The sequence below is a fragment of the Pseudopodoces humilis genome, chromosome 20, assembly GCF_049639895.1.
Source record: "Pseudopodoces humilis isolate 2021_Gansu_Grassland_sample_001 chromosome 20, ASM4963989v1, whole genome shotgun sequence".
NCBI lineage: Eukaryota > Metazoa > Chordata > Aves > Passeriformes > Paridae > Pseudopodoces > Pseudopodoces humilis.
Genome location: NC_142219.1, coordinates 5,010,725 through 5,034,613, shown reverse-complemented (window position 1 = coordinate 5,034,613; position 23,889 = coordinate 5,010,725). Strand labels below are relative to the sequence as shown.

General features: G+C 53.4%; 1 long non-coding RNA gene across 1 annotated transcript in view; it reads left to right on the top strand.

The window, feature by feature from the left end:
- LOC148182745 (uncharacterized) overlaps nucleotides 1–13,079 on the top strand; it is a 36,573-nt gene extending 23,494 nt beyond the window's left edge. Inside the window, exons 2-4 of the long non-coding RNA XR_015774230.1 lie at nucleotides 3,491–3,634; nucleotides 4,677–4,843; nucleotides 10,634–13,079. This is a non-coding gene — a long non-coding RNA (uncharacterized LOC148182745). The remainder of the gene's footprint in view (nucleotides 1–3,490; nucleotides 3,635–4,676; nucleotides 4,844–10,633) is intronic.
- The last annotated feature ends 10,810 nt before the right edge of the window (nucleotides 13,080–23,889 follow it).

The following is a 23,889-nucleotide window of genomic DNA, read 5'->3' as shown; positions in this document are numbered from 1 at the left end:
AGTTGGGGGTGTGATCCTACTCCTTGTCTACCCTGGCCGTGGGGTGCCCTTCAGTGTGTGGCACACTTCCCAGCACCAGGGAGACGAGGAGACACTAAACACTTGCTTGGGTACCTGTTGCTGGTGTTTTCTGGCAGGTAAAGAGACTAATAACTGACTTCCACTTGACACAGTCATTAAGGGGCTGGTTTTGAAACCCTCATCCCTTCTGCTCTACACAGCCTCTGATGACCTCCCAGGACAAGAAGCATTTTTGACCTGTGTTATTGTCTAGGGTGGAGCTGAGGTGGCTGGACTCCTGTGGTTGGCATTGGCTCCAGCACACGGACTGAAGCTTGGGTGGTGCAGCACAATACAGGACCAGTCCTGGGGCTGGTGTGGGACCAGGTTTGGGGTTTGTCATCTGGCTCAGCAGAGAGGCAGATCAGAGAGTCCAGGATGGCTGGAGACATGGCTGAGTTCCAGTTCCCCAGACCACATCTCCTTTGCTGGATTCATACTGGTTGACACTGGTCACCCTCCCTGCGGTGTGTCGGCTCCAGAGGAGGTGTCAGCCAGCCATGAGGAGGGGGGTGAATCAGTGCATTCTTCTGTCATGCTTCCAAGTCTAGAAATTCAGCAACTTTGGAGAAAGCTGTATTTAGAGGAGCAATAAAAAAGCAACTGACTCAGATGGAAACAACATCAGTGGAATAAAAGGGGAGAGGCTTGGACTGCTGGAAGAAGACTCTCTGGTGGGGGAATATGTTTGGATCTGTGGTGGTGGTCATGCAAGTATTGAAGCACCCGAGATGAGTCTGGCCTTGTCCAGAAATGAATTAGCAGAAATAAGTAACATATATCCACCTTCCTGTGAGTTCTGGCTTTGGTAACAATGATACCATGCTTTGCTTTTAATAGCTTTTGTGATCTCGGGGCAAGGTTTTTTTTTTAAATCGAGATAATTCTTTTGTTTGAAAAAAACACCCTAAAGGCCCTGAAGTGACCTTTCATTCTAAGCGAAGGAGCAGGCGGGCTGATGGCTTTTTCAGATAGGAAGAGTCAGGGCAGAGCAGCCCTTGCTGGCCAGCCCTTCAACGCGGGAGCGCTGCCGGCAGCACACACTTGGCCCTATTGTCTGTGCTTGTATGGACTAGTCGGTGGGAAATGAGGTATTTCCTCCTTGCAGCCTGCTCTGTTGGAGTGCTGGAGGCTGGATGCTGCCCTGCCCTGCGCCACGGTGCAGCTCTTGCAACGCCAGGCTTTGGGGAGGTTCTTGCTGTGGGAGAGGGATCAGCCTCTCCACCAGGTGTCTGGGAGGCTGTGACCCTCTGGGGCTGCTGGGGCATCGTTATTTAAACATGTTCTGATTAGCCTGCACTGTAAATCCAGCATTTTAATTCTTTCCATATGTAAGATTCAATCTAATAAGCCAAAGTTTAAGACCATGCAATCTATTTGGAATAACCATATGGATTAGGAGTCAGACTGTGCTTTTCTGCTTCTTGTATTTACACTAATAGAGAGACAGTTGCTAATGTGCATGTAGCTTGTGCTGGTACCCATTTTTTAAAAATATGACACCAAATGGCTTGCATTAAAATATTTGAAAAGCAGTAAAACTGTGAAAGTTTCTCTCTTGCACAGACACAGACACATCTGTGCAATGAGGCGTCTCCAGGCAGCAACATTCCTGTCCCTCCCTGTAGGCTTATCAGTGGGGCTGGAGACCTGTGCAAGGTGCTGGGCCAGCCCCATTCCCCCCCAGCTGCACCTGCTGGGCCAGGGTAGACCCCCTGGGCATGGGGGAGAACAGCCTTTGGGGCAAGGAGGATGTGGCTGGATCCAGACCCCTCCTGCAATGTCAGGAGCTGGAGGAATTTGTGGCTATGGAGAGCCTGGTGCTGCCTGTGGTTGCTTGGTTTGTGACATGGTGTCACCATGTGCTGTTGTCACCCTCGACTCTCAGAGCAGATTCCAGCTGGGATTCACCCAGGGAATGCCCTCCCATGGGCCAGAGAGAGGTGTGCAGAGAGGAGCAGCAGAGCTGGGAGCTGGCCACCTGCTCAGCTACTGAGGTCTTTGCATTCATCAGGCATTTATTTTACTGGTCTTTTTCTGTCATTTCTTGGTTCTCTTGGGCAGATCCACCAGTCTTAGTCTTTCCTGGTCTTTGTGTTCCTCTCTCTTTACATTGCTATGGATTTGAAATACCACTTTAAAAGAAAACCAGCACTGCTCTGCTTTTGAAACTTTGTTCTTGTGCTCTGAAGTAAATGTCCCTTGGGAAGTCAAAGAAGATGGTCACCTCTTCTGCAAGGACCTGACTGCGCTGGGGTTGGTGGTGGGGTTTATGGGCTGTCACAGGCTCCCCAGCCCCTGCCAGTGTCCAGCAGGCTCCAGAGCTGGTGTAACCTTCATGTCTGTACTTCATCCATTGCTTGTTGTCAATGAAGTGATCACCTGGTTCCTGAAGCTGATGGGACAGGAACATAGAATGAGGCTGCTGAGGAGACTCCAGTGTGTGTCCCCAAGGTTGGGGCAGTCACTTTGCTCGCTGCTCACTGCCTCTAGCTTTGTCTGCAAGGGGGGAGTGGGCTGGGCTCCTCCTGCCTTGGGCAGGTGGGTACTGCTTGCCCTTGGGGGCTCTCTGAAGGTCTTGCTGAGTTCAGGGGGAACAGCAGCAGTCCCTGCTGCTCTTGGGAAATGCTGGGGCACAGGAAACAGCATCCTCTGTCCTTGGCTCTCAGCCTTCTGCATGTATCTGGTGACCAAACGTGGCCAGAAGCCTCTCCCTTCTCATCAAGGTGTTTCTTAGAGGATGTGTTTTAGCTGAGGGCAGGAGCCTGTGCCACTGGCTGTTCCCAGGGTACTGAAAGCACCGGCCCAGGTTTATAAAGCAGTTGGCTTGTCATGGGAGCTGGAGTCGGACCTGGGTCTGCTCGAGCACTGGAAAGCATTTCCGAGTGGGAGTTGCACTCTGTCATCTTTCATTTGCTCAGACAGAGAGGAGGGGAGTTGGTGTGAGACATGGCAACTTCTTCCTCCCTGTCTCCAGCATTAATCTAAATGCCAAAACACAGACCTTTTGGAATGCACTGATGCTGTGGTGAGCACCAGCCTCTAACCCCAGGCACAGAAATATCCCCAGATAGTTTTCACAGGCACCCTGTGCTGCCTTGCAGGTGCAGGGGAATGCCGCCAGCACAGCTCCTGCTCCGTGCCCCTGTTGGGTCGTATTGAGGAGCTGCTGGGCTTGGCTGCCTGAGGTGAGCAGGGAGCCTGGAGAGACATTCCCAGTGCTGGGCTGGAAGTGGTTTATTGAAAGGAAAGGATCATATTACACTCAATTTTTGCTGAGTTTATCTTGGTTTTTATCAGATTACACGCAGGATAGCTCATCAATATTGTGATCCTGCTGACATGTAAGTGAGCCGCTGCATAATTCATGGCTGCTGCAGGGCTCCGGCACTGGGAGGCACATATTTAATTAGGTACCTCACCATTCCAGTCTTCTGGAGCAGCCCCAGGATCGCACCCGTGGAGATGGATGCAGCGGCCCTGCCTGTGCAGCTCCTGGCTGCCTTGGAGGAGTCATGCTGGCATTGTCCCGGGTCCCAGCTCGGAGGCAGAGACACTGCGTCATGGCATCATGGTGAGCAGCACTTTCCTACAGGCTCCTGGGGAGGGGAAATGTCCCAGCAGAGATGAGAGGTCCTCCCTCTCAGGTGCCCCTTGGAGAGCAGGGGTGGTGATGAATGAGGGGTGCAGCATATCTTTGCACTCCTGTCATCTGTAAAGTTCAGCTCTGAGAATCCATGTTATCCATGAAAGCACCCTGTCCTTTGTCAGTCTTTTCAGATTCCTGCTGCAGTGAAATCTGGAGCTGAATTATGTGTTTTGTAGCAAAGTCTTCCTTAACAACTGTAAATTCTCACTCTGGTCCCACTCATCTCCTTCATCTTGGGCTGGAGAACCAAGTCACTGGCTTCTCTGCTGCCCCTCTCCAGACCAGCCCAGCTCTCTGGGATCATTATCAGATCCCTGCTCAGAACCTCCCTCCAATGGCAAGCAGGGTCCAGCAGGGCAGGGACCCATCCCTGGGGTTCAGCAATGACCCTCCCCAGCACTGGCCTCTTCTCTGGCTGTGTCCAAGGCAGTGTGTGTATCTTCTTCCTCTCACAGTGTGCTTGAAAATGTCTGGGATACGGAGAATTCTTTTCCATTTTTGTGGTGCTTCCCTCCATTAATTTTCTGGTTGTAGTACATTACTCATGGATAATTAAGAGTGAGCTATTAATACAACAGTTAATATTCAAGTGCAGTGAAGAGGAGAGAACAATAAGTCAAGGAATCATATACTACAAGACATTTTAGTTTAGTGATGCAATTTTTTTTTGCTGGCTTTGGCTATCAGAGCATAGTGGTGCTTCCATTTAAGTATGGTCCTGAGAACTCCATTTATTGATAGAATACAAATAGGACATTAAATCAAGGGAAGTGAATTTGAATTGCTGGTCATATATACAATTATAAATGGGATTGGCTACTTCTATCTAGTATCTTGTATCTTAAGTTAGGAGAATTATGTTAGGGACTGCTAAAGAGAGCTTGAAGTGTCTTAAAATTAATGAGATTTAACTCTGTCTAGAAAAAAAGGAGAAAGAATTAATGTTAAAATGCAGCTCTCACTTTAGGAATGAAAAGATGAAGAGAAGTGGTCGTGCCTTGTCCAGATGGGGGAATGTGGGGAGGATGGGCTGTGCAGCAGCATCAATTAACACATCTCAGCCTCAAGTTCTTCCTGCCCTGCCATCCTCGGATGGATGGATGGATGGATGGATGCCAGCTGCAGAGCAGAGAGGTAGACAATCCCCTGGCTGGAGGGTGGCTATGATAGAGCTCATCATCCTGTTCACCATCCTCCTCCCTTTGCAGTCCTGGCTGGCTGCTCCCAGCATCACTCTGCACCACCAGCAATGTGCCTGCAGAGCCCCCAGTGTTTTGGGGGTCACTGGGAACATTCTCCCTATCCCCCAAAGGCCAAACTTTGGGTGTCCTCTGTCTGCAGTCTGGTGCTTTCTGGGCCAGTTCCTCCCGGGGCATTTCAGACCAGCCTGAGCAGAGAACACCTTGCTTTGCCCTTGTGCTAGGGGTCTGCCTCTGCTTTGGAGATGAGGAGGCAGGTTCAGGTCCTCATCTCCATGACTGTGACCATCAGGAATGCACAGTGGATTCACACCTGGCCAGAGGTAACCCACCACTCCCTGGTAGAGGGTTTGCCTGGGCTCCCAGCTGTAGCAGGGGCATGAAGGCTGGGCACAGAGGAGGTGAGATCCCCCAGTGCCACACTGGGTGCCCCCGGCGGCACTGCACAGCCCCGGTTCATGGCATGTGTGTGCTGATTGTGAGGAGCAGTGTCCTGGTGCTTCTCCATTTCCAAAGGCTGAGCAGAATGTGAGTGTGTGTGGGGAGGGGTATGGGTACATGAGCTTGTGGCTGAGAGTGGGGATCTAGGGGCGGGGGAGGCTTCAGCAAACAGCTCCTTACCAAAACAGCCCTGACCTTTGCAGGGCTGGAGCTGTCTGATGCAACAGGCTGAACCTTTCCAGGCTTCAGCTCCAACTTGAAATGCTTCAGAACAAAATTGATGGCCGCAGCACTGGCCCCAGAGCTTACATCCAGAGCTTGCCCAGCCGCTGCTGGGGATGGGGAGAGTGTGCTAAGAGCCCAGTGTGGGAGCCACCATCTCTGTTGTTCTCATGGGTAGCCCGACTGGGGTTGGTTGACACCTGTGAGGGCTGGGTACTGTGGCATGGGCAGCTGAGCTCTCTGGGGCACAGGAATGGGCTGTGTTCTGTACTCTGGAGTACCAGCACGGTTTGGATGGATGGGTGGAGGTGTTAATTTTGATCAGAGGGAAGAGTCAGCGTGTCCCTGATGGGGACTCATGCCCAGTCCATTGAAATCAAGTGGGAGGTCATTTGCAGCACCTCTGGTGTGCTGGCAGGAGCTGCTGTGCCCTGGGGGATCAGTGCTGAGAGGGCTCCTTGCTGCCTGGCTCTCTGGCAAACCAGCGTTAGTTACAGAGATGCTGTTGTTTCTGTGTCCTGTGGTGAATAAAATTCAACAACTCTTTATTTCTGAATGACAGCCCAGGGACTGCACTTCTGCTCTGGCTCGGTGTGAAGTGGCTTCATCCCAGCACAGCTCCTCTGGGGCCTGAAGCTCTCGATTCATTAGTTGTCAGGCTCGTAGGTGGATTCTGCATTAGGCCTTTAATTTAGTGTATTGCCATGGGCTACTGACCACATGACACTGCTCAAATGTGAGCAAATCTAACGAGGATCCAGGACTGCTCTTTAATTTGGTGAGAATAAGAGTGAGCATGGGCCCGGAGAGTGTTAATCATGAAGGAAAACTGGCTGAAACCAGGTCAGCTGGTGCTGGTTCTCAGTGCAGCATGATGGAGAGGGAGCACGGGGGTGGAGGACTGGCAGTCCCACTCCACCAGTGACAGGAACTGCTATGGCCACAGCAGCCTTTAGTGCTGCCTTTTTCCCTCCTGTAGCTGAGCCCTGTGGCCCATTTGGTGTCTGGGCTCTGTGGGGCTGCACTGCTCCAGGCTCTGGCAGTCCCTCGGGCTTGTGGTGCTGTGGGAAGGGGCAGGTGCTGCTCCCTGGTTGTGACAATCCGGGGGTGCTGGGTGTCCTTGTGGGAGCTGATGGCAAGGGCCAGTCCCAGCTGCCACCTGCCTGTCCCTCGGTCCTGCGCTGAGTCATGTGGCACAAAGGCCTGGAGTCACCGGCTCCTCGCAGGAGCAGCAGCGAGTCCCCGTACTTCCATTTGTTCTGTACCATAAACAAATCCACACTGCTCTCCTGCTGGCTATTCCCAGCTGGGGCTGGCTCCCCTCAGCACGGATCATGTGGATTTACTGTGTTAGCCTGGAGTGCTGCCTGAACTTGGCTGGCTTCTTTGAACCATCCTTTTTGGAGGGGTGGGCTTTCAGAGAGGGGCACAGGAATCCTCTGCGGTAATTCCTGTTGACTGCAGTGACCAGCGAGGCAGAACTGATCAACTGCAGGCATCCCTGCTGCTGAGCTCTGCCAGCGAAGTGCTTACATCTGCTTTTACACTAATGGGAACTTTATGGACTGGTGTGTCCCCCCTCCCAGGAGCAAATTCCAACAAGGTCAGAATCCAGAAAGTTGCCACTTGACACCATGAAGCCCTGAGCCAGCCAGAGGAGGCCAGGTTGCACAGAGGACTTTCTGGGGCAGCAGATCTAATGCTGTCACTTGCAACCGATAGCCTGGAGGTCCCCCCAAATGCCACTGCTGTCATCCCACTCCCCGGTGGCACAGCTCCTCTGTGCTGGGCCATGCTGCTGGAGGAGCTGGGTGCGTGGGTGCCAGGTGAAGCAAGGCACTGAGCTGCTCAGCACACACGGAGCCATGGTGGCTGTCCTGGCAGAGTGGGCTGTTCTCTGTGCACACCCAGAAGGTGATGAGAGGGCAGTGCTGCTCCTGCTGCACGGTTTGGGAATGTGGCTGTCCTGCCACTGGCAGTGGGTGCCAGGTGAACAGGGTGGCATCAGGCAGCAGTGGCCTGGGACAGGGAACACAGGTACTGTGTGGTGAGTGCCCCAGGGACTGAAACCATGAAATTAATGAATGACCAGTACACATGAATGGTTATTAAGGCGATTAATATTTAGTTTGTGTGGAAGAGAATTTGCAGAAATGTGACTTGATTCTCTGCAAAAGTTACTGTTCATTTTTCAGGACATACAATCAGCCTGGACGAGGCCTGCTGAATTGTGGCTGCTTTGGCAGCCTAAGTGTGAAGGATTATGGAAGATCTCTGATTAACTGTCTGCTTTTTAATCTAACATTGCAGGGCCCTAACTGCTTTGACTTTGAGTAAGGGGAGGATGGTTTCTATAAGGGCATCCCATGGAACTGTGTGGCACTGGCCCTGGGCATTTGGGGTCAGCTCCCCATCCTCCCTGGTGCTGGTGTGTCACATATTGCTCTCCTGGGATGTTGTGCAATGCAGCTGGGGTTGGAGCCACCTTCCCATTGCCCCTCTCCTGAATAGGAGCCAGCAGTGAAGGGGTTTCTGCAGGCTGCCCCATGGGGCACCCGTGGGTGCTCACGCTGTGCCAGCTTCTGCAGGTGCTGAGAGAGGCAGGAGTGCTCCTCTTGAGCTTTTCTCCTTCTTTCACCTTGCACAAAGCTTTGTCTGGGTTCAGCTCTTTGAAACAAAGCCTCTACCACCCTCTGGGTGCCCCATGGCATGGGGATGGCTGGGATGAGTGATGGTGAGGGCCCTTGGGGCATTGCTCTACTTCCCAACCCTGGGCACAGGAGCTGCTCTTGTCCTGTCCCAGACGCAGCTCTGGTACACAGACTGCCATGCTCAGGACCCCTGGCCACAGCAGGGGATGGGCAGCTCCTGCAATTCCTCATCCCTGGAGCTGTGACCACCAGGAATCAGCTGGTGGGAGCAGGTTCAGGTCCCCCTGCCTGATACTGGGAGATGGATGCTGCTGGTGATGCCCGGAGAGGCTGAAGGCTGCTGTGCCAGCCCAGCTCCCCAGCTCCTGCCACTGCAGCTTGCAGTGGTTTGTTAAGTGAAAGGCGATTTCAGAGCAGGCAGCAGTGAATAAATTCTGTTTTCCTCAAGCATTTAGTGTTGCTTTCAGTTTGCTTTGATGATGTCTTCTCACAACTAGTGTAAACAGACTGCGCAACGGGGAGCACTCACATGTATACAAGAAGCTGCACATGAAAGACAGAGGCATCTTGAAAGCCATAATAACGCTCTGAGTGCCAGTTAAAGGATTTGTCACTAAGAGCACTTTACAGATAGAAAGAACTTATTAACTAGTGTGACTAACAGCTTGCAAGGTTTAATTGATGTGTGTTTGTTGTCCTTTTATATCTCTCCCCCTTGTCTTCCTCTTGGCACTGATTCCAGCAGTTGCTGGTGCAGGAGCAGCAACCTCAAAGCAGCCTGAATAGGTACCAGAAATAAAAGGGAGGCCAAGCCCTGCCCTGAGTGCCCCCTGGTCTGGGGCTGCAGCGGCTGTGGGAGCTCGGCCCCAACATCCGGATTCCCCCTAGAAACTGGGGCTGGGCCTATTTTCTTGTTCAGGGTTCTGTTATTCCTCCCTAAGTGACGCAGAGTTTTTGAAGATAAAGCTTTTCAATGCATGAATAGGATGGATAATGAATGTTTCTGCCAGACAGACTGCTCGTTGCAAGATTGATTGACTATTAAGGTCATAACGCAGCAGCCACCCACACGAAGCAAACAGGCTAATGTTAGACTCCAGGTTAAGCCGAGAGTTGGTCAGCTGTCCACGGGCACAGTGGGGGCTTCCAGTCATCTGTCAACAAGTGATTGATTGATGTGGACACCTTCCAATCTTATTCTGATGATTCTCAGCAGCTTGCCTGCCTGGTGGCCATTTTTCAGGAGCTGGCAGCACTCAGACCTCCAGGACTCCAAGCGATGACTGCATGGGGGTTAACCCTTTCCTTTGATCCCAAATGCCTTTGTTGTGGGCAACAACGACAGCCCATGGGGGAAGGATTGTGCTTGTGAGCCCCAGTTACGAAATACACCGTGACACTCCCTGAGTGAGAGCAATGCTTTAAGATGTTTCTGAGTTGGCCTGAGTGAAGCTGCAAGCTGCAAGACAGAGAATTGTCTAAAGCAGGGCAGGTACAGCACTGTATTACATGGGTATTTCAAACATGCCCTGGGTAAACTGTGTGCATCAGAGGTCCAGCAGAAGCAAGGTAAATCCAGGTAGGAGTGAGTTTAGTATTCAGAAGGCAGAAAAAAAAAAAAGGAATTGCATGGATTTTTTCTGGTGTGAGAGACAATTAGTTAAGAGAGCTCTTCTGGTTTTAAGGATTTCTCCTAGTTCAGTGCTTTGAATTCACCAGTTTGTTGCCTGGGTGCTGGCTTTATGTGTGCATGAAGAAGACTTAAATATATCTCTCTGTATTATTTTATATACATGTTATACTCGGTGTGTGCCCACACACGTGCTAGTGGGAAATTGAAGTTATGCATGCCATGTAGTGCAGGTTTGCCATCTGTAAACAACTTCAAAGGTCCTTTGGTTGCAGCGTGTGGCCTTGTCTGTTTTTCAGCAGTTTTAGTTTAGCTGTTCTGGGGGACCCTGACACCTGACTTCACCTTTCCATGCACTTCCCATCTATGGTTTTAGCGTTCCTAATGTCCCCTTAAAGCTTTCTGTGGGGAAACGTCAAGAGCCTCTTCTCCAGGAGTTGGATCTTTATGTAACTCAAGTGCATTGTTGAGTTTTGATGGTGTGATCTGAACACTGCAATGTGTCTGAGCTGGCACAGAGCTATTGAAGGCGACAGGAGAGCTGTGCTCAGCTGCTCTGAGTGCTGCTGTGTTGTTGTGCACACCCTTCCCCAGCCCCAGAAATGGGCTGCAGGCTGGTATTTTCCTATGGAAGATGGTGCCTCAGGCCCTGATCCAGGACCACAAAACGCCAGTCTCTCTCCTGGCTGAGCAGGGATAGAGCCTGAGCCAGGAGCTGCTGGGAGCTGGGTTCAGCTATTGCTGAGTTCTGCTAATCCTCTCTTCTCTCCATCCCTTGCAGACGGTGATTCCCACTCGGACGGTGCCCCCACACAGCACCACACTGGCCTTGCTGCTGATTGTCTCCTGGATGCCAAGAACCATCTCCTACTGCCAGTCTGGGCATTGTCCTATTCAGAGCTGCTGCCCTGGGTGGGCTCCATGGCAGCAGTGCTGACCTGCACTTAAGGAAGAGTCGTGCCCAGTGCACGGGATGTTTGGTACAAGCTTCAGCTGGCTCCTGCCCATGGGCAGGTGCACCACAGTCATGCTGGTGGAGAGGCTTCTCCCAGGCCAGCATCAGCCCCTTGGCCAGAGAAAGCAGGGTTGTGCTGGGGAAGGAGTGACCTGTGCTCCCATAAACTGAAACAGGGAACTGAAATGCCACGTGCCTGCCACAGAATTTTTCCAGGGCACAGCCGAGCCATGTGTAGTGCTTCAGCCCTCTTGTCCAGAGCTCTGAGGGCTGTTGGTCTGACTGCATGAAAGATCAAAAATGTGTCTCTGGGGCCTTTTGTAGCAGCACCATGGCCTTCTCCTCCCCTCCTTGTACACCCCATCCTCACATTTGTGTGCTCAGTTTTGCTTGGAGGGGAAAAAGAACCTCTGTGGACCAGGGGAAGGTCTTTGATAGTGGAAGATGAGTCCATGAAAAGCAAGTAGCCAGTTGTGTCCATGGGGTAGTATCACAAATTGCTTTTCTTCCCTCAAGCATTCTTCCCTCCTAGGCCTTGGCCAAAGGGCACCACCACTGCTTGCAGCACTAGGTCTGGACATTTTCTGTAAAGTTGTCTGCCTTCATTGTTCTTAACACATGTGGGCAGATGCAAAGTGCTCTGGGACTGCCATGAAGTGCTGTGGAAGTGCAGAGGTTGATGAATATGTTCCCATTTTAGCTTTTGTTGAGCAGAAAGTGGCTTGTTTGGGCATGGTCATGCCATGGAGCAGTGGTAGGGCTGGGAGGACCCAGCCTAGGTCATTCATCCCTAGCAGCCTGTGTCTTCTGGATGTTGAAGACAGAAGAAGGGATGCTGCTGAGTGCTTTTCTGCTGAGTGCAGGTGGTAAAGAGTTGAAAGGCACCAGCTCTGCTTGCTGACAGCTCCCGCTCAACAGGGTGTTTGGCATTTCTGTGGAGCAGCCCCAGACAGACATGGAGCAGTGCTGGTGGTGCATGGAGAAAACCTTCCCTGTGCTCAGGGAGGGACATCAGGGTGTCCCCTGCAGCTCATTATGTAGAAGGGAGAGGCCTGTAGTTATTTCTCCTTGACTGATCTCTGATTTGGCACTGATCATTAACATGGTTTTGTGTATTGGAGAGTCACTCTGAGGGTGATTCGCCCTACTTCAGCCTCCCTCCAGGCTTCCTGCCGCCCACAGTGTGCAGCCCCCTGGGCAGAGCCTGAGCAAGGGCCACAGTGCCCAGGAGTGGATGTGGCAGCTCTGCCAATGGACAAGGGCTGGGAGCGAGCAGCTTGGCCATGCTGCCCGCTCCGCCAGCGGCCTCGGTGTCCCTGTGGTGTGAGCCCAGCCAGCGTGGCCTCGGGGCTTCTCCTGAGGCAGCGCTGGTATAATAACACTGATGAAAAGCTGATTAATCCTTGTGAACGAGCCGCAATAGCTTCCCTCTAGAACTGAAGAGATTACCACTGATTTGTCATTCTGATTGTTTCAAAGAGACGTGCAATTAGTTGCTCTAATTTAGCCGCGCGCTCGCGGAGCGAGCGGAGTGACAAGGGCGCTGTAATCAGTGGGGCTGCGATGGCAGCCACTGGTGGTGCAGCTGCGCCGACACCATTTCACGTGCTGAGGGCGGCCGCCAAAATGGTGGAGCATCACGTGCTCCTGTTCTGTTGTGGTGCAAAACCAAGACGTTTTCGGAGGACCGGGTCCCCTCGGTGCTGTGTGGCACTGGAACAGCGGGACAGGCCTGGCTCTGAGCTGTGCTGGTGGAGCTGGAGCTCAAGGGCTGCTGGGCCGTGTCTGATCTGGGCTCTTCTCGGTGCTGGTTGTTCTTGGGAAGACACGGGGAGAGCAATGAGTGCTGGCCTAAAACCCCCATGAGGTGATGGGCTGTGTTGGATGGTGGGTGTGACATTATAGTCATAGTTTGATTATAAAATAGAAAGTCATAAGGAAATCTTGGGTTTTTAGTCTGCTCCCTCCAGCTATCGGCCCTCTTTGCCAGGTGCAGTAAAACCAGTCCCAGGTACAGGAGAGAGGGGTGTATTTGCTTAAGGTTACCCCTGTCTGAGGACTGTCTCTGCTTTGGAAAAGGTACAAAGCTGCCACAGAAAATGAGGAGCTTGTGGCTCAGCCCCCCAGCTCGCTGCGCTGGGTCAGCAGCCAACCCCCTCTGGGCAGAGAGGAGGGAACACATGGGATTTCAAAATGTGTCCGTTTTCAGTGAGACAAATCACTTAAAAATTCAATTCAAAATGAAGAAAATAAAAACGCTTTAAAAACAAAACCTGCCTGTGGCTATTTCTTGGTTGAAGCTGTCTCTTTTTCTTTTTTCTTTTTTATTTTTTTTTTTTTCCCTGGGAAGGCATTTTGTTTCTGGAGCGAGCTGGCTGTGCTCGCTAGGGAGGGTCTTTGAGGGGCCTCCGAGCAGCTCTGGTGCTGGCTACCAGCAGCCCGTGCACCTCGGCCCCTGGCCAAGCAGCACCACGCAGCTGCTCGGCTCATGTTCCCGGCCACAGCATGGCACGGCCAGTCCCGTGTCACTGCAAGGTCGTGGTTTTCCCTGGCCCCTCCAGCTCAGCTGTCAGCTATCATCCCCCACTGGGCAGCAGTCCTGCACCCCGTGGCACCCAGGGGACCCTGCCCATCGTGTGTGTCCTGGGGCTGTGCTGTGGCTTGGGCTGGGCATCCTGCCCGGACAGCTCCGCTCTGCGCCGCAGGGCAGCACCCAGCCGGTGCTGTGCCCCCAGCCCTCACTGCCCTTGTTCGATGGGTGCTGCTCAGTGGCAGCTCCCCCAGCGCAGGTGACGTCCGGCTCACTCCACAGCCGCTGCTCCGCTGGTGACAGCTGATCCAAAGGGCAGCCGGGGTCTTGGCAGGGCCAGGTGGGCCAAACCGTACAAGTGCCATCGGCCGGGACACATTCCCCTTGCTTTTCCTGGATTGGGCCAAGGTTGGCCTCAGTGAACCGGCTGAGGGATGGTCTGGCACAGGGAGCACCAAGCAGGACATTTTCGAGTGCTCCTGCTCCCCTCAGCTAAATATAAGCCCCAGTGGGAAGCCTACCTCTCACTCGTTTCATGTTTCTTGCCCCTGCGCTTCCTAAACCTGGCAGCAGGCCCAGTTGTCTCCAAGTCTAAGATGAAAATACCCTTGCAAATCCCACTCATAAAAATACCTGCTGTGTTCCCAAAACATGCCTGAGATAGCTTCCAGAGAGGATGGGGAGCTAAAATAAGACGCATGAGCTCAGAGCCCCATTTTCCACTGGCCCCACGGTTCCTGTCGCTGCAGCACACCGCGCCATGGACTGAAATGGAAGTGCTGCTGTGTGGGGTGGCCTTGGGCTGGAACCAGACAAGCCACAGCTCTCCCACAGCCGGCACTGCTGCAGCCCTTGTGTGTGCCAGTGAGGCCTTGTGTTCCTGGGGACAAGCTCGTGGCTGGTGGCACCACCTGGACAGTCACCCTGACCAGCAGTGTTGGCCTCAGCAGAGGAAGCCTGGGTGAGAGTGGGGCACAGAGCTGTGGGGAGTGTTTGGTCCCCACACTGGCCAAGTGAGGAGCAGCAGGAGGCTGCTGTTCCCTGGGAGGTTCACATGGCCAAGCCACTCTGGCAGTGGCACCTGCCCTTGGGATGGGATGCAGGTGCTCTGCTGTGGACCTCAGCCTCCCCCTGTCACCCCTTGGCTACCCTGTGCACTGGAGAGACAGGGGACACAGAACTGTTGTCCTGCTGAAGGGCACAGCAGCTGGGGACTGGCAGGGCCGTGAGCCTCACTCTGCATCCAGGCAGTCCCTGAGCAAAGGGATGAGCCCTTGGGGAGGTGACATAACCTGCCCATTGGAGACCAGCTCCTGGCAGGGACACAGTCCATGGGGTGTCAGGCTTCCAGGGAACTGAAATCTCAGCCTTGCCCTCTTCTGAAATGCTCTGCTGCAGCCTGCAAATGTATCCCAGATCTTCTCGCGATCACACATCTCTCTTTTTACTTTTTAACAACCCACTGCTTCTATTAGATGCCGAAATGTTTCCTGGATCAGGCACAGATGTCCCCACAGTCACGTCCTGCCATTGTCTCTGCTCGGCTGCGGCCCGAGGTGGGGGCAGACACAGCCCCAGGTTTACTGCAGCTGGAGGCAGGAATGTGGTGGCCGTGAGCCCTCAGCAGGGACAGTGTCTGCCTGCCTGGAGTGGGGTCTGGGACAGCAGGAGAACCACTGGCAGCTCCAAGCACCCCAGCTAGCATGGTCACAGGGCACAGAACACTTGGCAGTCATGAAAGGTGTCCTGCAGCACCAGGACACAAACATCTGCTCATGTTGCTTACGTTGGAGACCCCCTCTTGTACCTGCCATGCTCTCAGTTAAACCTCTTGGGTCTGCTCTTGCCCTCATGGCTCTTCTGGGCTGTGCAGCTCCCGAGGTTTTGGAGGAATTTTGTCCCCACAAGGCTGATCACCTTGCAGCCATGAGCTCAGAGGGGAGGAAACCCCTTTTAGGCTCAGTAATGGTATTAATGGGCCCTGGAAAGCCTTCGTGTCCCCTTGGTGGTGCCCAGGCCACATGGGACACGGGTTCTCCTGCAACAGCCTTAGTGCTGGCTGCTTGCATGGATGCTTTGAGATGAGATTTGTTTGGGAGGGCACAACTGTCCCTCTTCTTCAGATGATTACATCCTGAATCTCATTGACTGTGGGGCTGGGTGGCAATATTCGAAGTTCCCCCCTCACTTGCATTGCCTTGTATGTCAGCAAGTGCTACTTAATGATCTGTGAATGGAGGGAATGCTGGGAATGGGCCGGACCTCATGTGAAATATCCATCCAGAGTCTATAAATAATGCAGCCTCTTTATGCTGTGCACAGTTTGGAGCTTCATGGGAGGAGCATTTCCCTGCTATGACTGAAAGAGCATCTCCTTGCTACGACTGGAGGAGCCTGTAAGTGATTTGGGTATGAAACAAAGGCGATGAAATGTAAAGAGAGGGACTGTTCAATTTCTGAAATATCCTGCAAATGTGCCTCAGCCACTTCTGCCAGCTCCTGAGCCGCCACCCACTCTGTGGGTCGTGCCTTGTGCTGTGCCACATGCCCCAGGACACAGCCCCCAACACTGACCCTGCACTGACCATGGAAACATCTGGGAGAAGGGTCCCTGCTCGCCCTCAGGGCTCTGCCTTTCCTCGGTCACAGTGATGAACCCGGGGCTGCCAGGCACGGGGCTGTCCCACTGGCACTGGCTGCAGTGTCCCAGTGAGTGGCAGCTGCCCTGGCCCTGGCTCCTGAGCTCTCCCACTGCTGACAGGTTGTGTGTGTACTCCCGGACCTCCACTGCCTCTGTGGTGGTTTATTGCTCACTCCCTTTTCCTAAAGAGGAAAAGACCTGGCACTGGGGAAATACAGGTGGATTTCTGCTGGGGCAGTTCTCTGGTCACCTTTCTAGGGCAGGGTTTCCCTGCATCTTTGGAAATGCAGGCAGAGGCAGCTGCATCAGCATTGCCACAGCACGGGTGTTCAGCAGCCTGCGCTGGGCACACCGAGGTCTGCTCAGAGACACGCTCACAGCCAAGGAAAACCAAGGCTGTCACACTCAGACACGGGTGGAAGGACAGTCCCTTTCCCTGGCACATTCCACGTGCCCGTAACAGGGCTACAGCCCTTCCCTGCCAGTGCCACAACCAGCGTGGGGCGGCTTCCCAGGCATGGAAGGTCCGCCTTGCTGGGCATGGAAGGGTTGTGTGAATTTGATTAATTAAAGGATAGGTTTCTGTCATAAATATTCTGCCACTGCTCTGCACGTCTTGTAAAATTTGCTGTTCCGGCTCTCACAATGGCATTTGTGTGATTAATCATGGCAAAGCAGGAATGAGCCGGTGCTGCACCAGCATGGCGGCGATCAGGGCACACGGAGCCCGGCCCCAGCATGGCCTCGGTGTTATCTGTGGCAAAGCAGGTGGAGCAGCCCCTGCGTGGGGATCGCAGCCGGGGCCGTGCCTGGCTTTTATTTTTAACACCCTGCTCCCAGGCGGTGACAAGCCTTCGCTAAGTGAGGTAATAGCCAATTGATTTTGTTCCGTTTTGCAGTGGGCAGTAATAAATCACACGGCTTGTCAGGGGGTGTTTCATGTTTTCAGTGAGAGTGTGCCAGCAATTAACCATCAGAAAGCTCTTGTGGCTGTGCTCCTGAAGACGTGGCTGCAGTCTGAAACTCAGGAATGTGGGGCCCTCCGCCACCAAAACAGAGCGGTTGTGGCGCAGATTTACAGGGAGGCCTGTTTCCAGGCTCCAGGGTGGACAGAGAGGGAGATTGATGACAGGGAGGAGAAGCCACTCCATTCACGGGCACAGCCACCCACGAGGGGACACAAGGAGGGTGCAACTGTGGGATGCCCCCATCCCTGTTCCCACTGTGGCCTAGGGACTCCCAGCATTTGGGGCAGCAAAGGTGTGAGACCCATGCAGCTGCCTGCCCCACAGTGGGTCACGGGATGAGGACAGAGCGAGATGGAGCTGCCAGGCACTTTCTGGCCCTGCTGTAGCTATCACTGCTGCCATCCTGGGCTGTCTGTGCCTGGCTCTGGGGGTGCAGAAGTGCCGTGTTGGGGTGCGAGGATGGATGTGGCAGCCACTCTTCCCTCCAGCCCCGTTCAGTGGGGTGCAGGGTGTCACTGGGTTTGGCTCAGCCTGGTTCAGTGCCCCTCACACCATGCTGCTGGGGTCCCTGCAGCCCTCGGCAGGTTGATGGGGTTTGGGGGGGCTGAGGCACACATGGGTGGTGGGCTGTGGGGGTCAGCCCAGTCTCTGCAGCTTGCTCCATCCCTCTGGGCTCTGCCTGATGATTCCCAGATGGTAATCGCTCTGCTTTTATTTCCCGTAACCTTTGTTACTCTGGGAAGGCAGAGGCAGAGGCTGGGCTAGAGGCCGGGGTGAGGGATGTGGCGGGAGGGTCGGGACCCTGGGGAATAATGCTGGTTTCAAAGCAAGGCCTTTCACAGAGGCATTTGCATTTGGAAATAGGTAGCGACTGCTTTGCATGCAGAGCTGGAGGCTCAGGTCCTGGGGGGAAGGAACGGGAGCAAGTGGCCAATTGATCCCCAGCTGAAATCAGGAAATTATCAGGAAATCATCCCCTGCTCTGTGCTGAGGGGTCTGTGACAAAAGAACCTTCTCCAGTCCATGGCCTGGCTGCCCACCGTGGCCCCACTCAGGCTGTGACTTTCCCATCGCAGTGCTGGGTGAGAAGTCCAGGATCGCAGAAGGGGGTGGTCTCTGCTGGCCCCCAGCCCTTGTGTCACTCCCGCTTAGATCAGAGCAGCAGAGCTGCTCCTCCCGGGGCCACGCTCTCCCTTCTCCCCAGGACTTTGCTGGAGGCAATATGCAGCAGCTCCCGTGTTAGGGAGCTGATAAACACAAAAGCTCTGGAATGAGTGAGATGGGCACACATGGGCTCTGCTGCTGCTGCCCCAGGTAGCATTAGATGAGCTCTGTCCCACACCTCAGACAAGCTGCACACGTGTGAATGTTTGTGATGGCTGGAGAGGACCCTTGGGGAGGCTCCTGAGTGGGGGCAAGGGATGTCACCTATAGCTGCCTCCCTGGGACCTGACTGCCCAGTAAAACCAGTTTCCCTGTTGGCAGCAATTGTTACAAGACTGTGACTCCACTGGAGGTTCTGGCGCTGGCACCAAGGCACCGGCATCTTGTGCCCTGCTTGTGCCCAGGCATGGCTAGGAAGGGGGCTGGGTGCTTTCATGGAAATGCATCTGGGATTTCATGGGTTATGGGTTAAAATTCCAGATTTGACATTTTTGTCATGGAGCTTTGGCTGGTGAAAGCCGTGGAGAAATCCCAGCGAGCTCAGGCTAGTGCCATGCTGTGCCTTCTTCTGCCCAGTCTGGGCTCATCTCATGCATGCAGGGAGTTCACCTGACTTCCTTGGGGTCACCCCATTAGAAAGAAGTTCCTAACCCTGACTATAGGGTTCCCAATGCAGTGTGGTCCCACACAACCCTGTGAGCTGGACCCCTTCTGCAGCTGCTGTGCATGAGGCACACACAGACACAACGACAGTTGTTTTCAAACCTCCATGGGAGGCGAGGAATGGATGGAAAGGCAGTGCTTCCTCCCCTCAGACCCCCAGCATTTTTGTGATTTCATGGGAACTCGTAGGAAAGGAGTGCACATTTCCCGTGGCGCTGGGCAGAGGAGCACGGTTCATGGGATGTGACAGAGAGCAGGGTTGTGGGCCCCTGGGCAGGCAGGAAGCAAGGCTCTCCTCCCAGGGAGGAACCTGCCTGTGTGGGAGAAAACCTGCCTCATTTCACACCAATTGAAAAAAAATCATTTTTTCATATTTGCTTTTATTTTCCAACATCCCAAGTGACTTCTTTGTTACATGATTAATATGCCTTGTGAATTACTGGAGCCTGGAGTGTGATGCGTTGCTGGGATCTGCATGGGAGCCTGAGGCAGGTGATGCTCCATCTCCAGCTCCTGCAGCCCTTTCTTTTACAGACTTCAGGGTGGAAAAAAAATTCTGTCTTTCTTGGACTCTATTTATTGCCACAGTGTGAGACTGATGAGGGGTGACACAGCTCACACGAGTCCAGGTAATGCCTCATACGGAAACAAGTGACCCAGAAACATCCTGGAAAAGTGCAGCCAAGGAAACAGCCCCTTGGAGTCAGTCGGGGTGTGTGCTGTCTCCTGTGTCTTGGTGCCCACTGTGACTGGAATGGAGGATTTCTTCCCTGCACTTCAGGCTCAGGCATCACTGGATGCTGAGTCTGGGCACTAGTGGGCTCACAGAGAGGAGCTGTTGAAAAGTCTGAAATATTTTTATAGCTACAAGAAGCTGTTGTTTAGCTGTTTCACAAATACCTAAATGATGGTGCTGCATGCCAGCCCTGGGTTTTCTCTGCCTGGGTGACATAGCTCTTGCCCTGTGCGTTTTGGGCTGGGAGCTCCCCAGCTCCAGTTCCTCCTCCAGAAAGAGGGAACTGCAATTCTTGGCTCCTGCTTTGAGTACAAACTTCTCCACTTGGAATCCAGAGAGTTCCAGTTCCTTGTCACCACAACTGTCATACTATTGCACAGGATTTTATTGAGACAAAGCCTGCTCATCTTCTCTGGAGCATGGGGAACCTTGAGGCTTTTCCCAGTATGAGGCCTGATGAGGGGCTATTTTGGACATTTACATTTCCCAGTGGAGGAAATTCTTACACAGTCTAAAGTTAAGATGGACTTCCTAGAGGCAGTGTGTGCTGGCTGTGGTATGTGGGCTCAGCAATCAGTGCTATGTAGTAAACAGCATATTTTTTAGAAATGGAGCAAAATGGCAGGGCTCGGCAGAACCTGTCCAGAATCACTGCAAAATAAGTCAGACCATGAGGGTGTTCTGACCATCCATGTAGTGCAGAGCAGGACTCCCACTGACCAACTGGCTTCTGCTGGCCTCCAGAAATGGGGTGTGAGAGCCAGGACCCAGTGCAGCCCCTCGTCCACACACCCCATGGCTGGGGTAGAGGCTCTGCCAGGGACGGCTGCTTAGCTCGGAGGAGCTGGTGTGAAGCAGCCCTGGCAATCTCTGGAGCTACATTTCTGAATCATCGCTGCACATGTCTTGTTTCTATAAAAGGAAACCAAGGACAGATTTGAAATCATCAACGTCTCCTTTGTCCAGCTAAAATCAGAGATTTTTCCAGTTCTTGCTGTCTGTGTTAGAGAGAAAAAAATGTGTGAGTTTTCTAAAGACTGGACCTGGCACTGCCCCCCATGCCCTGCACTGTGGGTGATGCACCTTGGATTGCTGGAAGGAGGTGTCAAAAGCCAAAATCAGGGCTGGCACTTCGGAAAAAATACATGCGGGCTCTTCCCAGGGATTTTTAAAATGGGAACACAGTGGCACCCTTGTATGTGGAAGTGGCTGTTTCCTTTCTTCCTTCCTCTCTCACTAGCGCTGGTCACACAGCTCTGCTGCTCTGAGCAGGGCCTTCAGCCTCCCTTCCTGTTACAAATTCTGCGGGACAAATCAACATCTTCCCATTAGGAAGTGATGACAAACCAGTCCATTTGGGGTGATTAATTGACATCTTAAATTAATCACGAGCACTCCTCTTAATGCTGTGACTCAAGATATTAACTGTTCCACCAGCCACATGAGAAAGAGCAGAGACCATTACAAAGCCCATTTGTCAAGCAGTCACTTACACAGCCATTGTGGTGGCTGAAAAAAGGTCAAGTGACTTTGTTATTGTTAAGTAGAGAGCAGACCGAAACTCCTAATTCCTTACTCTGTGCTTAATGTGCCAGTTAAGTAGTGGTAATTGGCAGCAGCTGTGCCCTGGAACCGATGGGTCCGTACTGGAGCAGGAGCCCTGATGTGCTCAGTGGTGCAATGGGGAGACTGGAGCGTTTGCAAAGCAGGAGCTGGGGAAAGGTGGATGGATCCCAGGGAACTGGAGGTGTTGGGGGCAGGTGGCTGTGGTCAGAAGAAAGGGCTAAGAAGTGAGCTTGTGCTGATTTGAACATTTAAAAATCAGTAGACAAATCAAAATATGATTTCCACGGGGGTGAATGCAGTGATGGTGATAAACTGGTGGGATTTGGGGCTACTGTTTCTGGTGTCAGTCGTGCTGGGGGTGTCTCACGGTGAGCTGATGGCTCAGGTCTGGGTGCAATGTGGTCCCTGGCTGCAGGAGTGTGCTGCTTTTCCTGCCTGGGCTGGAGCAGGAGGGTTCCCCCATCTTGAGGGGCTGCACTGGTGCCCAGAGCCCTGCCCTGTGCTGTGGGAGTGCAGAGGGGCCCCAGCTCTGGGTGGGATGTGTCCTGCCCCTCTAGCTGGAGTGGCTCACCTGGCCCTGTGGCTCAGCTGGGAAGCAGAGGTGCTCTGGGTCACTTTGGTGGGCCTGACTGAGGACCAGCATTTTTCCTTGTCTGGAAGCAAACTGGTGCCAGGGAGGAGAGGGTGGTGGCATCTTCCTCCTGGCATGTGACTCAGACCAAATGCCATGGCTGTGCCATTCTCTGTGTTTGGAGGAGCTGATGTGCTGAGGTCAGAGGGTGCAGGGAATTACCAAGAGCTCAGACACGGGATTCTTTCAGCTTGTTCTCCTTGGATGGAGGTGGTGAGGAGGAAGTTCTGCATGGGCAGGTAGGCCTGGGCATGGGCTAGAGGTGCTCTTCAATGTGGGATTCCCTTTCCAGCTTCCAAGGACTCCCCTGCCTGTGCAGGTGTGTGTAGTGGCAGCACAGAAGTGTCACCTCAGTGTCACCCAGGAGGCTGAACTTCCTTGGAGGCACAGAGATGCTCAGTATATGAACTGACTTTTGGCTCTGTTCCAGCTTTTACACCCACCTTGCTCTGGGCCAAGCCGTGCAAGCTGCTGCTGGGCTGTTTCTGGCTCAGAAGGGTGGTTGCATAAGGGTTTCAGTCCGGTTTCCAGGCCTACAGTTTGCACAGCTTTGGATAAACAAGGGATCTTTCAGGTGTAAACTCAGGGTGAGCAAACTTCCCCTGGGGCTGGGGCTGTTTCCATCCCAGAGAGATTCGGAGCCGAGATAAGCTGTGCTGGAGGCAGGTCAGGAATGCTGAACAAACTGAGCACGGTGAGGGCACCCAGAGCAGCCTGCCTGCGACCTCGGCCACTCCCGGGATGCTTCCAGGGGTCTCCCTGCTGGGGCTGGGGCTGGAACCTCATGGTCCCTGTCCCCAGACCAGAGATCTCCCATCTCTCCACATCCAGCCCTGTCCCAGGAAGGAGCTTCGTGCTTGGCCACTTGGACTGGCTCCCTGATGGACCATGGCTGCTGTGCAGGTGGTCTGGGGGTGTGAGGGCAAGGGGAGCACCAGCCAGAGCCTCTCCTGTGTGCCCATCCCTGCTGGGGCTCAGCACCTTTGCTGAGAAAAACACCAGAAGTTGCAGCAGCAGCACGGAGTTAGTGGCTGTGAAGTGGAATTAGGGAATGGTCGCCTGCTGCAGCTGGATGGAAACCTCCTTCCAGCAGAGGCTGGAAACCTCCATAGCTCGAAGTTGTCTCCCACTGTGAACCTGGAGCCTGAATATTTGAGCGCTTGGAATATTTATTTTTTCGTGTTGCTTACTGATGCTGGGAAGGGGAAATGAGTAAATCTTTATGCACATTTAATCACCTGTTAGTGGAGCAGCTGCAGGGCACTGCTGCTTTGTGTCTGCACATAAAAGATTGTGGCTGGGCTTGCCAGGGAGAGGTGCTGGCACCAGCGCTGTGTGGGTGCCTGCAGCAGAGACACCCTGGGTGAGGGGGCCATGGGCCAGGAGTGCTTTGATGGGATTATAGCAAGCAGGGGATGATAAAGCAGCTTTCTCCCTGGAGTGCAAGGGGAGCTGATGCCCCTGGAAGCAAGGATTGAGGGGGATATCAGCCTGGTGCCATGAGCTGCCCTGCAGGCAGGGTCCCCTGTGCCTGGGTGCTCCAAGGGCTGGCTGTGCTCATCAGGCTCCTGGGAGCACAGCATGGAACCTCTGTCAGGACTGGTCCCGTGAGCAGAGCTGGGACTGCAGCCATCCAGTGTCACCAACATGGGGCCACCCAGCAGCAGTGTGGCAGGAGTTGGCCGGGGCTTGGTGGCTGCTCTGGGGCTGCTGTGCTCTCACCCAATCCTGGCAGTGAGCCTGAATGGCCAGGCAGGACCCTTGGACCTCCACTGCCCCTCTTTAAAATGGGGGGAACTTAAGGAAAAGGAACCGTCTTCCAGGGGAAGCTGCATTTAATCAATATCCTTGAGGGCCTTGGCTGAGGGTCCCAAAGTGTTGTGGGATTCTCACTAGAAAGGACAGTGTTTAAAGTGAATCAGCTGACAGGCACAAAAGAATAGCAGCCACTTTAATATTCTCTGTTTCATTCTGTACTTAAACCCCCTGTCAGTCTTCAGTGAGGAACAAGGAGAATTTATGATGAAAAATCAAAGTTGTCCATGAAAATCAAGGATGAGATCAGTGGGCTGATGGATGACTGGCACGCGCGCGCCCGTCGCCGTGGAGGTGCTCTTGGCAGGGATGGGAACTATGGATTCCTGCACAGAATTGCAATGCCCTCCTCTTCCCTCACTGCTTTT